Here is a 17,600-nt window from a genome sequence, read left to right on the forward strand (position 1 = left end):
TTGTCCCTAATACACTCTCACATGATGACAAAATATTCTGGGGGAACAGCTGTCATTATACCCTCTCCTTTGCTTCTAGAAGAGGTTAAAACTTCAAGAAGGGAATGAGAAGCCTCCTAAGGTATGATTTCTTGTTTCTTTTTAGCTGTTATCTGCTTTTACAGGGACAGTTCTGCCTCCTCACCTATCTGGCTGTATATTCCTGCTGCTTCCCTCCAGCTGGGTCTAGTGCTTGTCCAGTCTCTAGAAAGCCAGTTCTGCTTCCCAAACCATCAGCAAACTAACTCAGGGACGAAAAGTCTACTGCTTCTAAAAACTTCTGTTTCAGTGAGCTGCACTGGGGAGCCAGGCAGAAAACGAGATGGAGAGGGAAAGAGTAAAAGTAGATTGGGATCTAGATGGGAGACAAGAACCAATCTGCAGGGTGTTGTGTCCAGCCATCTCTTTGGATAAATGTGTATTTAGGAAGGTGGATTTGGCATTGGCTGAATGAGGAAAAGCAATTCATTGCAGCCTTCATTTTGAGTAAACACTTATTTTTGAGTAATCTGTATGGAAAAAATACAAGCTAGGCAAGGATGTACTTGTTGGGGAACTCAGAAAGAGGTTGTACAAAGGAGTACTTCAGAGACAAATCCACCTATGTAAGTGCACAGCTTGACTTCTTGAGACTTCTCCATCTACAGCATTTCTGTAAATAATTTCCTGAGTAGAGACCTTGACATTCTTTTATGTTGTTTCAGTATACAGTTCATGAACCACTGAGGAGAATGAGTTTATTGTTGCATCAGAGAGACCTGACTGAACACAAGGTAGAATGTATGGTTCAGCATGTTTGTTATGGGTAGGTACCAGTATTACATTCACAGTTCTACTGAACTTGTTATTAAAGTGTAGTTCACAACTGGACAAAGATAGATTGCACACCAAAACAGTAAGCAATTCTTAGTTGGCTAAAGCTATATGTTGAGTGCAACATAAACTGCAGTAGCTGTATATGAAGAAAATGAAACTGTTACAAATGTTATGTTACCCCTTTTTGAATTTGCATTTTCAAATAAAACATTTTGATCAACAAAAAATGAATTTAAAATTGTCCATTAAACAAAAACCAAAATGCTCAAATGTTTGTAACAGTCTTGCTATATGAGCTTTCTCTGCTGGAACAAAACCCTATAGCATGTAGGATTTTGAAATGTTTGTGTCTTTTTCTCTGAGTTTCTCAAGGCTTCTCCACCTGAAAACACTATACATGTGGGAAAGGTGTGGAGATTCAGCGAAGGTAGTTTCTGTAGAGCTATCTACAGAGGTTAGTTTAACCAGAAGCTGAAAGTAGCCCCTCTTTATTGTAGCCCTAGCTATACTTAGGCTTTTCTGTATGTATGACAAGCTGAGTAAGACTCTGCAGTACACAGTGAATGCTGCAGGTTTTCTCCTGACCCTCTCTCTCTGCCTTTTGTATACACTGTAGAAGGATAACTCTGACATGGAGAGAAATGGTTTAGGCTGGAGTCTAAGCTGGAGGTTGGGAATGAGGAATGGGAGAGGGAACAAGGAAGAAGAGAAGGCATATGAAGTGAGATGTATTGTAGGAAAGCTGGAAACTATTGCCATATAGTTATTAAATGTAGGTTTGTAGAGCCCTTTCCGAGGCTAAATATGAGCAGAAAATGAAAGCTATTCCGTCTAGAGCTCTACTAGGGAAAAATAGGAGCTCAAAACTGAGCTCTTATCCATCTGCAACCTGAGAGCTCTTATCCCTTTGTCTTCATTGTGCTAAAATGTAGTGTGAGAACCTGCTGAACATATTGACAGCAAAATACTCTAAAATATTATTTATCATTATTAATTAGTCCTTTTTGTACTGACAGTGTCTTTGTAACAGGAGAAAGAAAAATTTCCTTTTTAGGGGAAAAGGAAGACAATGGGCCTCTCAAAAGAGTTCAATGACTTAAGCTTTAGGAAAACAGGAGGACAATCTGCCAGAATTCTGTAAAATTTGCAATAGAAAATGCTGTTACGTGTGGAAAGACAGATAAATTAAAAGTTTCAGAAGAGCTGTTCAAATAGAATTAGATACTTTGCTAAAATACAATTCCTTTCCCCTAAGAAAAATAAAATAAAAGTGTCTTAGTTTTATAATCTTTCATGGGAAAATTAGTCAGGATTTGTCACCTGATACCTGTAGAATTTTTCCTAGATTTACTAACAGAGCCACAGTTAAAAGCAGGAATGATGAAGTTTTATCTTCAGAGCCAAAATCTTTTCTTAATTGTACACAAATGCACCATCTGTATTGATGTAGACTGTGAATATTTGCTGGTGTAGATTCTCATTTATTTGTTTGAGAGTCTGGAATGTTTTTATGCATTATAAGCCATATGTTACATGTGTTACATACATTACTGTGTATATAATAATTATTTAAGTTATACTGTATACTGGTAATGACATGTAGAAATGTTTTGCTTAAATATATTAGTAACAATGGAACACTTCAATGAGCTGGAGGTAAAAATAGCACAATGTTCAATACTGTTCATCTTGCAGTGCTTTAGACGACCTGCATTACATGCACAATGCCTCAGCTTCACAGCAGCTAATACAGGTGCTGTGAATGTTTTCTTTGATCAAAATGATTATTATTTTTTTTAAATCTTGAAATTTCAGGCTGTTTATCATCCTATGTCCTGAAGGTCTCTAAGATGCCTTACATTTCTGTTAGCCTAGGAAAAATCCACAGTCAGTCAATCAGGTAGAAAAATAGGTTGTATTTTCATCTCACAGAAGATCTTCCAGAAATGTTTTCTCCATTAGGAAGCTTTAAAGTGACCTATTCCTTAACAAGAGAGCAGTAACCATCAAATTCTGCATGTTTAGAAGAGCTTTTGTATTCTTGATCTCCAGCATTGTGACAAAGATGTAGACCTGTCCTGAGGGCCCGCAGTTTGAAAGCCGCTGCATGCTGTACTTCAGTGATGTGGATCAGTTCTATACCGGACCATCACTTTTAATCACAGTTTCTGGAAATGGCCCAAAATATTCTTATAATATCTACTTACTGTCTGTGATGAGCTTAGAGGTTGGAAATATTTAAATTCAACTGGGAAGAACCTACCTAGCATGTGAGGGTTATTGTTTTGGGATATTTGTGCTGATAAAGAGTGAATGCAGTTTTAGGTATTTTACAAATTTTTGAAGTGTTTGACATGGAAAAATTAGTATTTGCTATAGATGTTTTACTTTGCAAATGGATAAACTCAGAACATACACATACTCATTTGTGGATCGGTGATCAGCTGATCAGGAGGAACATGTTAAGTGTCTTAGTGTGATCATGTATGTATACCCAGAATCACCCTTAAAATTGTTTACCTCCATCTGAGAGTGCTACAGAACTGTAAATGTAAGGCAGTGTATGGGCCCTTGGCCACTTCTGCAAAACACAATCTTCCACATAAATAATCTAAAAGACTATTCCCTGAAATGGACATGTCTGCAAATGTAACAGACTAAAGTAAATCATGCTTCTCTGGATCAAGAGTCAATCAAAACCCCTTCTGCTAATGAGAGACAAGAAACCAGAACAGTAGAAAGCATATTGTGAACAGTCATCAATTAATAAAAGAAAAATGTCTGATTTGGGGATTGAGCCAGACGTGCTGTGAATGGGGTTGTCATGCACAAGTGGTGCTGAATAATACTAGTGGGAGAGAAAGAGGAAATTGTAATCATCTTAGTCTCTGGTATATCTTCTAGCAGTGTAATCATAACTAGTTGGCTAAAGACCTGTCTAGCCCTGGAAGAAGCTACCTGCTGAAAGGCTCCTCAGCCATTCAGAAAACAAGGAAAAAGGCAGGTTATACAGTGTTTTGACCACATTCATTTGAGAGAGACTATGATATTATAAAAAATAAATGAAAATCAATGTAACAGAAGTCAGTTGACAGTGAAAGTTTAGGAGCAATTTTCCTTTCTATAAAATGAACCTTGACACTGAAGTATTAGAGGACTTAGATCACAATAGCGTGTCCCAGACCAGGTTGTCTGCTAAGGAAACTATACTTCCCTTAAGGTAATTAAAGCCACTGGTAGACAAGTTTGACAGTACTGCTAATTACTCAACTGTATTCACTGAAAGAGAGCTTGCAAAATATAATGTGTAGTATATTGGAAATGACAAAGACTCTAAGTTCAAGAGAAAAATAATAAGTTCGGAATTAGAAGTGCAAGCATCTTTGTTTAGTTTCTCCTTGTATTTACGTAGACCTGAAATTCATTCATCAGACAACTGAGGGGAACAAAGAGCTAATGTGACTCATGAACATTGGCTTTTTTGTTGGCTTGATTTTGTTTTTTATTCTGAGTACTGCCTTTTTCCTCAGTGAACCCAGTGAACCAGTATTGTGTGCTTAGAAGTGCCACTCCTCATCATGACCATGAGTCAGGCTGCTAGAATTGGGTTGGCCTTGCTTAATAAAACATCATTTTTATAAATCTTTCTGCCTTTGCCTTTTATCAATAATGAAGTATGCACATCAAATTGCTTTTTTTTTTTTTTTTTTTTTTTTTCTCTTTTCAATTACCATAAGCCAAGAGCAGGAAGAACAAATAATGGGATAAAGGATTCACATGTCAGGCTTGAATTTCTTCAAGCATTCGGTAGGCAACTGATTGTGCCCACACACCCATCTGCATTTTTAAACGTTCGTATGTCATGTTCAGTGGAAACAGTATTGTTTATTTCCTAAAGGATGAGCAATTAGGAATGAATATAATTAATACACGTGATACAATTTTGGGTCTTATCACAGTTCCAACAAGCCATCCACATCTATGCTTCAGTAGGTTTTTTGAAACATTTGCAAATGACAGGCAGATGGCCTCTTTGGGTTGTGGTATTAAACAACAAAGATTAATATTACCACTTTTCATGCAGTATGTTCAGTCACATCTTGTCTGCCAGAAGCTGGTTGTTTTCAGTGCCTCTAACTATAAATACTTATGGTCTGCTCTATAAATGAAAAAATAAACAAACAAACAAGCTTAAATCCTTAAGAAATCTCAACCTATAGATACACAGCCTTTGTCATAAGGTAATATGAACCTATCTTCTTTTTTCTCTTTCTCTTTCTCTTTCTCTTTCTCTTTCTCTTTCTCTTTCTCTTTCTCTTTCTCTTTCTCTTTCTCTTTCTCTTTCTCTTTCTCTTTCTCTTTCTCTTTCTCTTTCTCTTTCTCTTTCTCTTTCTCTTTCTTTCTCTTTCTCTTTCTCTTTCTCTTTCTCTTTCTCTTTCTCTTTCTCTTTCTCTTTCTCTTTCTCTTTCTCTTTCTCTTTCTCTTTCTCTTTCTCTTTCCCTTTCCCTTTCCCTTTCCCTTTCCCTTTCCCTTTCCCTTTCCCTTTCCCTTCTCTCTTTCCCTTTTCCCTTTTCCCTTCTCTTTCTCTCTCTCTCTTTTTTTTTTTTTTTCCTCTTTTCCTTATTCTTTTAATCATTCCTTCCTTCCTTTCTCTCACTGCAAGTGGCATTTTGGGGATCCAGTTGGGATCATCCCCATCCTTGGAGAGATCAGGTGTTATTTTATGGTTCTGCTACCTATCTACCTTTTTAAGAGACCAGAGTGTCTTCCTGTGATTTTACTGACTGTTTCTCATTGAAGAAGAATAATGCTTATTGTGATACCTTGTCAGCTTAGTGAAATTAACATGTGATCATACGCTAAGGTTTCAACTTGATAGTGTAAGAACTACTTCAGGTCAGCTGGAAGTACTTTTAGAGAAGGCAGCTCCTTCACCTAAAAGCTTGAATTCCCAGCACTTGGAGAAAGCAAATCTGCATTGTTAGGCAGGAAATAGGATGGAATTGGATATTTCTAGCTTTGTGACACTTTGGAACATACCTGGCTAACAATGTCAATGGTAGGGTGTAAGCTAATACCTTAATTTTACTTTACCTTGACTTCCCAAAGTGGAAGAGCTCCAGATGATTCCCATTTAGAAACAGGAATTTCTACAGAATAAAGCCATCAGTGGAAAATGTTGAGTAGATCTATTGAAAAATCTACTTATAGTGGCATATACTAATCTCTGTTAATCACTGATTAGAAAACTAGTTGGAAATGTCATCTTTTCTCCCACTTCTGTATAACCCTATGCACATTCTTAGCACTTAATATAGAGTAAATGACTGCAATTTCATCTCCTCTGCACCCCTGAGGAAAAACTTGCTGGCTTAATTATTTTTATACAACCATTGTCCCAGTTTTTATCCACTTCATTTCATTTTTCTGTTTTAAATGACAACAAGGAAATAATTCTTATGTCTTATTACTTTGAAGGCATTGCATCTCTGTCATTTAGTAAACACCTGCCACACTAAACAGTCCCATTAGAGACCATGAAAGTATCCAAGAAGCTGTCTCATGCTTTATTCTGTAGCTTTTCCCTTCCATATATATTCTTGCTTGTGCTGATTGGTGGGTTCATTGTGATACTATAAATACATCTTTCAGTTCCTATACAGTTAGTTGGAAGACTTCCTGGAGCAATATTCGATACTCAAATCTTCATGAATAAGAAGCTGAATTGGCCGTATCTGTGAAAACTGCGTGTTGGAAAGTTCAAGCCATTTACATTGAGACATTTTATTTACTTTGACATTTTATCATGGATTATTTTTGCTGAGGACTTCATTAAATGAGCTTGACTGGATAATATGAAGATTCTTGGCACCACATTTTCTTAGTTCTCAAGATATGACAACTGGGATTAAACTCAAAGTAAATTAAAAAAAGACAATTGCAGTATTATCAGTGTTATTAAATATAGGATACTGTTTATGATACTGTGCCAAATATTGTTACTTTGTTCAGTTCTTTTTCTGAACTGTAATAGCAGGATCTGAAAGAAATGGGGAGCTTGTGTTTTAAGAATATGGAGAATCTAGGCTGTGTCTTGTACACTCCCCAAATGCTGTTCCTAGCATTAAGTCCACTGATATTATTGAGCCTATGTAATGGCAAAACAGCCATGCTGGCACTCCTCCTTTCAGTCATTTGCATGTTATTGAACTTCTGAAGTGAGATGGTGCTTAAGGTGAGAGAGGGAACCACAGTCCCTCTGGATGAATAAGTGGATGAGTAAGAAGAAAATGGCCAAATATCTGAGAAATGGAAAATTAGATTTGAAGGATGTAACTACTTCACTTTTTATTTAGGGGATTTACATGTTGCAGAGCCTTTGTTATTGACATTGTGGCTCAGAATCTCAAAATATAATCATTAATCTTAACATTTAATCATAACACCCTGAAATAAAAAATAAAAAATTGCAAAAACTTCAAATGCATCATCATGTTGTTTTATTGATAATTTCTTTGACTATTAAGAATACCTTTATTTTAAAACTGAATGTATCTTACATCATCTTTCAGATCTTGTTGGATCTCATATGCTCATTGACTCAGCAAATATCTGTCACACACATGTACTTGATATATTAAAAGCTTATTCAGTTTAGACATTGCAATCCCTAGTTTAGAGACATCACTCTCAGAGTATTTTGGAGTATATATAGGTCCTGTAGTTGTAAGTTTCTGTCCTTTTTAATCAGAAGTCTTGGAAAAGTCTCTTATGTCTAAACTGTTTACACTTGTACTAATGTATAAAAAATTAATCTTTCTTCTATTAAAATAAACATGACATAAACACAGCTAAGTACACACCCGGGAAAACAACTTTGAATGAAAGAAGGTAAATCATTCCGTGGTTAAAAGCAAATATTTCACTGTTGTTGATTTTAAACAGTTGTCTTGTTCTCTCTCTCTCTCTCTCTCTCTCTCTTAAATTAGAAATTAGTTCTTCCCAAAGGTAGATGGTTTCATTACATCTGCCTGAATAGCCTGACTAATTTATTTTCATGCCATATTTAGTAACTTATGTTGCTAAAAATAATTACAATAAAGTTATAACAACTATGCTATGTTTTGGCAGTCTTAAAATCACACATATATAGAGAGAATCAAATGGAATGGAATGGAATGGAATGGAATGGAATGGAATATGTCAGTTCTAAGGGACCTATGAAGACCGTTGAGCTGGACTGCCTGATCACTTCAAGGCTAACCAAAAGTTAAAACATATTACTGAGGGCATTGTCCAAATGCCTCTTGAACACTGGCAAGCTTGGGGCATCAACTACCCCTCTAGCAAACCCGTTCTAGTGTTTGACCACCCTCACAGTAAATAAATTTTTCCTCATACCCAGTATGAACCTCCCTGGATTCAGCTTTGTGCTGTTCCTGTGCATCTTGCCACTAGTTCCTTGGGAGAAGACTGGCACCTCCCTCTTCAGGAAGCTGTAGGGAGCAATGAAGTTGCCTCTGAGCCTCCTTTTCTCCAAACCAAATGATTCAAGTGTCCTCAGCCTCTCCTCATAGGACATGCCTTCCAGCTCTTTTACCAGTTTTGTTGCCCTCCTCTGGATGCTTTCAAGTACCTTAATGTCTTTTATTATTGTGGAGCAGAGACCTTTACACAATATTCAACGTGAGGCCAGAGCAAAGCAGGAGAATCACCTCTTTTGACCATCCGGATACACTGTGTTTAATGCACCCCAAAATATGTTTTGCCCTCTTGGCTGCCAGGGCACACTGCTGGCTCATGCTGAGCCTGCTACCAACCAGTGCCCCCAGGTCCTTTTCTTCAGTGCTGCTCTCCAGCCACTCGTCTCCCAGTCTGTACCTGTGTCTAGACTCTCTCCATCCCAGGTGAAGAACCAGGCATTTTCTTTTGTTGAATTTCATGCCGTTGCTCATTGTTCAATGCTCCAATCTATCTTGACAACTCTTCAGGCCTCTTGACTCTCCAGGAAGTCAACAACACCTCCCAGCTCAGTGTCATCAGTGAACTTGCATTCAACTCCTGCATCCAGATCATTGTTAAAAATGTTGAACAGAACTGGCCCTAGAACTGATCCCTGCTAGTGACTGGCCACCATCCATATGTATATATATATAATGCTGTGTATAGTATTTTTAATTCTTTAATGGAGTTCAGTGTTCTTATTGTGCACCAGGTGTGCACCATTGTGCACTGTGTGTCTGATTCAATGTCCACTGTGCATTTCCTTTAGTGAGATTTGGTTTATGAACTATTGTGAAATGTTTTACATTTTCACAACTTACACCTGTATTGGGGCTTTATATACATGGCTAAAAATGCTTGCAATCATAACACAACTGAGAGCGCAGATAAATTAAAGTCTCATATTGAAGGAACAGTATATTAAGCAGGACATGCTTACTAAATGTTGCATATGTGAAAGCAAAGCAAAGTCTCATAAAGCTTCAGATTCCTCTGTGTTGCTCATCTTTAGATCTGCAGATGCATTATTGCAGTAGTTAGAATAATTCTTGGACAAATAGGTTTTCCTTTTTTTTTTTTTTTTTTTTTTTTTTTTTTTTTTTTTTTTTTTTTAATTTCCTTTAAGAAGAAAAAAGAAAGAACTGAAAGGAAGAATATTTCCCCTCTTCCCCCCCCCCCCCCCCCAGAATTTAGGGGTAGTTTCTTTAGCAAAATTGTTCTCTGAATAGCAGTGTTTAAAAAAACACTGTGATAAAATACAGTGTGAAGCCTATTCAGAGAAGGGTGTGTATTTCTGCATCAAGGACGTTGAAAGTTCCTGTCTATATTTTCTGCTTTACTCCCCCTTTTCTGTTCTGTGTAGCACACCATGTAATTTCCAGCCCATTTATATCTATAATCAGAAAGTGCATAACATAGTCTACCCTTGAGTGATTGTGTGGAAGAATGTATCAATGTTAAATAGCAATGTGACTAATTTTATTTTGAATTCTTATAAAAAACTAAATTAGATTATGAAGCACAGTCTAAAAATAGTTTATAAATATGATAAGAACTTAAAAATAAGAAATGGAAGACAATTTGAAGACTTGTGTCTCATAATATTCAGGTCAATGTTAATGCTAAAAAGGGCTATTGTACTTTTTCTGTTTAGAGTGTCCCATAGTGAGAAACTTTGGTGCGCTTCTTCTTTAGATGGCCTGGTTATTACCTCTCAGATGCAATAAAATTAAATTAAGGAATTGTCTACATGAGTTTTGTACAGAATGTAAAATACGTGGTAGTAAAATGTGCTTTAAAATGCATGCTTAACTCACTTGCAAGCAAATCAGGCTTATTGCAATGACACCTCTCCTTCAGCAGCTCCTTGACTGTGCTCTGTGGGCCACCAGTCTTCTTCAGAATGTTCTGTGGCTCTCTCTGGAGAGCTCATGGGATCGTGCAGTGCTCATTCACTTTGTTTCCATTCCTTTAATTGCATGAAAAGAAGTTAAAAACCTGTCAGTACTTTCCCAGTGCAGTCTAGTTTCACTATAACAAACCCAAGGGAGTCCTGGAGAATTGTTCATCCTAACAGGGTTGTTTTGCAATTTGCTGCACTGAAATTGTGAAGAAACATCCAATTTCTAATACCCAGTAATCAGTTGTGCTTTTATGGCAATTACTTCATGCTGTTTAATATTTAAATGATGCTTTAAGAAGAAAATAATGAGGAAATTAAAAAGGGAAAAACAAAATGCACATTCAAAGGCTAAATCCTGCATGCTGTGATAAAGACAAAGAAAATAGAGCTTATATGTAGATCAGCCTTCTGTAAGCACACACTCCAGTAGGCCTGATGACCAAGGAGAACATATCTTTTTTCTGTTGAAATTATTGAAATTAGGGGGAAGTCATGACTTACTTTTAATGAAGTTAGTCCATGCTTACTTTCTTTGTAAACATAGTCTGTAGCTGTGAAAGGTATGGAACTTGTTTTCTGTTAAAAGAACTGATGAATGATGAATGCAATTGCCATGATCTGTAGAGAAGAGGTCCCACAGTCAATGTTTTCTAATGTCACCTGTGTTGTAAAGCTTATGACTCTCTATTCTACTTCTCATTGCAACATCATATAGTATGTACTAGCAGGGAAAATTCATGGCCCCCATTTAAAGTCAGCCAGACAACATTTATTCCAGAGTTCTGTTTAGTTGCTCTTAATCTCAATAGGCTGCTGTAATTGGTTTATTCAGGCAAAACCAACAAGCATCACTCTTTTTTTTTTTTTTTCTTTTTTTTTTTTTAGACTGTCTAGTGATTGTTGCTCCACTTTAATGTAATTTTAGCTAAATTTAATTTCAGACCATCTCAGCTGAATTACTAAATAATAACATTAAAACCAAAACAAGCCTGAAAAAACAGATACACACTCAGATCTTGTTGTGATTGCAATTCAGGAAAGCTAAAGCCAGACATAAAAGAACTTGAATTTATTTGAAACAAGGTATATTTTTTGAATAAACTAGATGTAGGTATTACATTCTCAGTATTAATATTGGATGTATGCAGACAGGCATCTGCTTTCATTTGATTCAATCACTTTAAAAACATCTTTAAGCTTTAGCAACTTTATATAAATTCATTATTTTTAATGTCTTTCTTAATATCAGCATTTATTATCAAATTATCTGTTAATTAAAAAGGAATGAGACATTGTCCTAGTATCTGGCATATTCTAGTTGAGTTACTCCTTCATGTATACCTGTAGATATTTATAGTTCCCATTTGCTAGTTTCAGATTTCATGGTTTGTTCAGTACTCTAGCCATGACCCACTGAATTCTCTGGTAGGGAACCTAGTAGCATCTTGATAGACAAAGAAAATAAAACAGTTATTTACCCTGAGCTTTTATTTAGCTATGGTGTCACTGGCCATCCCTCTTTCTTTGGGCACAAAAGAGCTGGAGAACTGGCTTAACACTGAGATATACATGTAATGTGAAGATGCATATGGCCCTGCTGTTGGGGACCGATGCTTCTGGAAATTACAAGGTGAGGAAGCAGCAGATCTCCTCCTGCTGTCCAGCACACGAGGTGCTCCTGTGGGGGTGAATCAGTGGGAACATCCTCGTGAGGTCACGGCAAACTGAAACAAGTCTATGCCAGTCAACAGTAGCTCTACCTTTTGCTAGGACCACAGTAGTGTTTGCTCAGGAGAAAGAACTAGTTAAATAAAAGTTATATGTGTAAAAATGGCAAAAGTACTGTCCTTCCTGAGTCCATTCTAATTGTTTGCTGAGCTCTTGTTAGAAGCTGTTGGTCCAGCTGTAGCCTATTCTCTTTAGACATTGTTTATATCCTAAATTTTAGATATATAGTGCCTCTCTTAGACCCTTGAAGCCCATGATCAGCATAATAGGGCAAGTCCTATGCAAATTTCTGTTTTGTTTAGATTTAAATATTAGCACATAGCAGACAATTAGCAGTGATGTCACTGGTCTGGCTATGCAGAGGGTAAGGAGAATTAATGGTAATGCTAATGCTGACTGAAACTGTTTAAAGCCCTCTCTGGTTCCACATCTGCTGCTCTTTTGGTTTGGAGAATTTTTGCTAACATAACAACTAGTTGAGCAATGGTTTGGTGTTTACAGTTAAAACCATAGCTGCCAGGTATTTGTAGTAAATCAGTGACTGGCTCTATCCAGATAACTGCATTATCATACCTTCTGTAAAACCAGACAAAAGTAACAGTATTGGACAAAAAAAGGCCTTTATGACTTACCATGATGGGTCATGAGTGCAATATGTGCAGTTTGAGTATCACTTCTGACCACTCTTTAGTACTACAGTTCCTGTTCTGCTTGTTTCTGCATGAAAATAATAAATTTGCACTACCCTTATTGCTTGCAGATAGGAATACATATCAAGAAAGATTGCAGCAAATGCTGTTTTAAATCTCATGAAGTGCCATGTGATAAATCTAAAGGTGATCATCTGTGGCAGTAAAGAATATATAAACTGAAATAAACAGAAATAAACTGATCTAGTTGGCTGCCACTGTCATAGACATACAACATTCATGACTTTTAGTTTTCACATTTATTTTGCTATTTGTTATACTGTACTGATATTTGTGATGTTTTCTTGTTCCAGATCATGCAAAAGAACTTTAAACAGTGCAGGTATGATCATGTAACTTTCTAAAACTCACTGGTGGTTGATAGAACTGTTCCAGTGTTGCCTCAGGTGCTGCTCAGAGAGAGGTTACCTGCATGCTGGAGCACTTCTGTAACAGAAATGGGACAGTGGTTATTTGTTTGCAAATACAAATTTCAGCATAATGACTTGAAATGTGCCTTGGTTATTTAATCATCGATAATACTAATAGCATCCAAATAAAGCAATATTTTACATCTGTTATATATTTAAAGTTCAGTCATTCTCTGACAGCTGAAATTATTTAATAAACATTTTTTTTTTCTGAAGATTTTTTTTTTTTCCTTGTACATCAGTTTTCATACTAACACACTATTTCTTTATGGCTTTGAAAACAAGTACATATTTACAGAGACAGAAACTTGTCAAATATATAATACATATGCTACTTTAGCTAAAACATCTGTAATGTAAGTTGTTCTAAGTCATTCCACTTCATCATGTGTTATTTTATACATCGTTGTACTCTGCAGTTGTCACAGAAATTTTGCAAACTTTTCTGAGGTAATAAGATAATACCCAGCTATTGTTTTCCAGTATTTTTTTTCCCCATGAACGTAGGAAAAAAAATTATATATATATATCTAATTCCCATTTAAAATGTGTAAATGTAACAATGTTTACCATTGATACAGTGAAATCTAGGATAGTCTTGCAACTTAGATTTTAGTTACCTAATGTCCCTTTAGACATGCTGCTTTCTAAGAAGAAATTAAATAAGATTTTATAGTATAATTACTTTTTCTATGTCTTGAAAATCATTGATCCTGCTTCCCTTTAAATCTCTAAAAATGCCAATGATTTAAAAAGCAGACTCATGTCTCAGGTTTATATATATCACTGATCACATTTAGCCAACTAGGGTTCAAGATGAGAAAGATTTGATATCTCTGATCAAATGTAGGCACCTATTTATGGGCAGGAGGAATAATTTGTCAGGTTCTGCTGGCTGATCTCTTCATGAACACAATGGATAAGAACTAGCTCTTATGAAGACATAAATTTTAGACAGCTAAAATAACGTAAGATTAGTCTTACCTGCCATTCTTCACCCTCACCTCAGTTCCAGCAGGCTGAGAATTAAAATCTCTTTGTGTAATGATCATTATTCAACATTCAGCCATCCACCAAGGACTGCACATTTTACTAGAGTCATTGCAGTATAAACAACTCATGTTTCAGAGGACTAAGATACTGCCTTAAAAATGCAGTTTCGTAAGAGTGCACAGTTCACAATTGTTGTTTATTTATTTTTTTTCCACAGTTCATCATGCTGGATTTCAAAACATCCAGCTGTATTTGTCTGGGAAGGGTCTGTTACTGACTGTAAGGAGACACTTTGAAGATGCTTGTTTAAAATAAATATTTATGTGAGTTTATAACAGTTGTGAAGATAGTTAAACAATATAATTCTCAATATGATTTAGACATACAATACACTTGGAAGGAAGAAATAACTGATTTTGCTCTAAAGTTAGAACTATGCTGTCAGCTGGTTAGTCTCTGGGAATGTCAGAAACTAAAGCAGCCCAAAACAAAAGAATGAAGTTGTTAGCAATCTTGTCTCATGAGCTCTCTCTCTGTATCTTTCTCTGTCTCTCTGTCTCTCCAAACATAAACCTAGGGTAAGGATTGCTGGAGCTGCTGCTTCTGCTGAGAGACCAGTCTTTTAATGATATATGTGGAAGAACAGTAGTATTGTGTCAATACTGCCATGTAAAAGCCTTTTTATTTGTTGGGGGTTATACATTGTAAACAGGTCTTTCACTGTGACAATGGAATATTTCTTCTAAGCTAAAAAAAAAAGTGTTCTGTAGTGATTAGGCCAAGTACTTCAAATCTCATTGCGTGGTACCTTCTGTGTCTTTCTAAGAAGATTACTGATTTAGAAGATTTTCAGCAGAATTTGTTGCTAACTTCAACACAGTCACAGGTGTCTGTGTCACCTTGGCTGAGAGGGGAGCTGTACATGAGCTAATCCCTGGTAATTGACTACATGCACTCCAAAAGCACTGTAAACATGCTATGATAATACTGTGATTGCACTATCACACCACAGTGGAGGTGGCTTCAATGACTGTTTCACTTCTTAAGAAGTACACTCTAGAGAAAAGTGAAGGGCAGTTTGTTCAGCAGCCAGTTTATAGGGTTTGCCTGTAAATTTAGCCTAAAATAGCAGAGCCAGCTTAAGTCCTCTGGCTTTTAAAGCCAGTCTGTTATCTACCAGCTTATCTAATAGATTCCTAAATCACACCATGCTGTTTGAAAAATAATCTTAAGAAAACTAGATTGAGAAGGAATAACTGGAAATGTGACAACATCAGTGTGTCTCAGTTGATATAGTACCTGGTGGCAGTGAAGTGAAAAGATAAGAAGAAAAGCAAGCAAAAGAAAACTGAAATGTTATTCCAGACTTTGAAGAGGTTAAGGTTCACAAGGAATGATGAACTGAAATCCAACTGGAAAATTTTATATGATAAACTGGAAGAAATTATGTAATTTTGAAAGCTGCTTTGCTATTGTGTGACTGCAGTATGACTTGCATATGAATGTTCTTTCTTGGTAGCAGCATGACAAATTCATAGACCATAAGGAGCAGAGACTGGGCATGTGTGCTATTATGCAACCTGAAAGTATAAAAGGTAGAAATAAAATATTTATGTTACCTAATGATAACATACTCTTTAGCCTAGGCTTTCTAAATAGGCACAATTAGATCTCAACAACTCGCAGATCAGTATGGCAATGGTTAACATATCATTGGCAGCAATGAGAAAGGAAAAGGTGATGGTTCCTAATATTGTGATTAACTTGCTGATCATCATATTTTGCTGTCTCTTTTCCTTTCCTTAGGCAATTTCTTTGAAGAGTCATGTACTAGAAGAAGAGGGGTTAATATGAAAATCAGAGAGAGCTGAGGCTGTATCAAGAAGCCAGTGCAGGTTGAGTGGATTTTTGCACAGGGGAAGCATCTGTAGACAAGATGAAACAACCACTGTATAAGCAAAGACCTGAAAGGTATCACTCTTTCTAATTATCATAAGTATGACAGCCACCAAAATCATACATCATAAGAATGACTACTGCCCTTGAGAATTTAAGACTTAATGCTCATCAGGATATTTATGGCCTCATTGAGTAAAAAGCCATCTTACTTTGTAAGAGCAACACTGAGCTCAGGCTGACATAAAGTTTGATGAAAAGTCAGGATGTGGTTTTGTGGACTTGGTGCCACATGGACATGGTCAGAGCACTGGAAGGGGAAGCTTAACACCATGATTTTGGAATCTGAGGAACACAATTACAAGGCTGAAAACCAGCAATGGTTAACACATCATTGACAGCAATGAGAATGGAAAAGGTGATGGTACCTAATATTATGATTAACTTGCTGATCTTATAGTACCTATTATAGTATCTGAAACCTATAGTATCTATTCCTCTTTTTCAGTCCTAGTTAATCTCTTCCTTTTAACTACAAGACTGCAGTCTATCAAATAGAAAGCAAGTAAAGAGAGATTCTCTAAACATGAGTTAAATTAAAACAAATTGTTTTGGGTTTAGTAGCAAAGCAATTCCCATCCACTGCAAAGGTGAATTTAAGAAGCATAAGTCAGTTAAAATCAGCACCTTCTGAAAAGATTTATTCTTCTCATGTACTTTCAGAGTTTTGTAAGGAATAGCAGTCCATTATATCAACGGAGCAATCCTGTAATCCTTGTGAAGAAGCAATTAATCTCCAGTGATGTAAGGTATGTCTGCAAGCCTGATAAGGTGTTTCTGCAAGTTAGTTCCTGCTGAAAGGCCCTGTGATTCTGTTAAATTGTTATTCATTCCAAAGCAACCCATCTGAAGAGGCAACGTGTGCTAATGTGGGTTTGCCACTTTATGGCTATGACCACACAGCTGCTTTTGATCTGCTTGGAATATGATCAAACCTGCTTGCTCTATATTATATGGGTGCATCTATCATGAAACATACCTTTTGCAAAGTGCATATAAAAGCACTTCAGTGTAAATTAGGCCAAACGCATTCTTTGAGTAGGTCTGAAGTCCATTGAGGTTATTCCATTGAACAACTAAGTTAAATTTAGTTTTCTGTCTTTTTAGCAACTCAGCAGAACTCCGTGCAAGCAAATGACATCATCCAAGACTCTTAGCTAAACCAAGGATAATAGCATAGCTGTTCATATCATTGCAAATGCTAATTGTATTTTTGTGCACAATAATTGGAGTGAAACATCAAAAAAAACCAAAACCAAAACCAAAAACAAAAAAAACTGTTAGGGCTGTGTGTTCTTGCATTGGGGTTGTTATTTCAGTGGGTCTGGAGAGGATGGTGAAAACAGTGAAGCAGGCTTTATAAACCCTGTAGGAGCAACACTAGTGCTGCCACTGAGCTTTCTATTTTAGCACTGTTGCAACTGGTTTCTAAGTGGAAGAAATGTGAGAGGCACAATAAATATTAGAGTGGTAGGAAAGCAAAAGCAAGCAAAGACTAAAACTTGTGCAGCTGTAGGCCTGCCTCTATACTCTAGGGGGGCA

The 17,600-nt window shown here is 36.5% G+C and overlaps 2 long non-coding RNA genes across 3 annotated transcripts in view; one reads left to right on the plus strand and one right to left on the minus strand.

Annotated features, from left to right (window-relative positions):
- The window catches only part of LOC119715503 (uncharacterized), a 32,295-nt gene extending 15,485 nt beyond the window's left edge, over positions 1-16,810 (plus strand). Inside the window, exons 3-4 of the long non-coding RNA XR_005262557.2 lie at positions 15,909-16,073; positions 16,722-16,810. This is a non-coding gene — a long non-coding RNA (uncharacterized lncRNA). The remainder of the gene's footprint in view (positions 1-15,908; positions 16,074-16,721) is intronic.
- On the minus strand, positions 7,339-14,252 carry LOC101790195 (uncharacterized). 2 transcript variants are annotated; one of them, XR_011807319.1, is made up of 6 exons: positions 14,094-14,252; positions 13,051-13,125; positions 12,622-12,706; positions 10,763-10,879; positions 10,176-10,327; positions 7,339-8,916 (listed from the first exon to the last, which is right to left on the minus strand). It is a non-coding gene; the product is annotated as an uncharacterized lncRNA (long non-coding RNA). The 2 variants fall into 2 exon arrangements; XR_011807318.1 differs by having other exon boundaries at positions 7,339-9,372.
- Positions 16,811-17,600: the final 790 nt, after the last annotated feature.

Source organism: Anas platyrhynchos, chromosome 1, assembly GCF_047663525.1.
Source record: "Anas platyrhynchos isolate ZD024472 breed Pekin duck chromosome 1, IASCAAS_PekinDuck_T2T, whole genome shotgun sequence".
NCBI classification, from domain to species: Eukaryota; Metazoa; Chordata; class Aves; order Anseriformes; family Anatidae; genus Anas; species Anas platyrhynchos.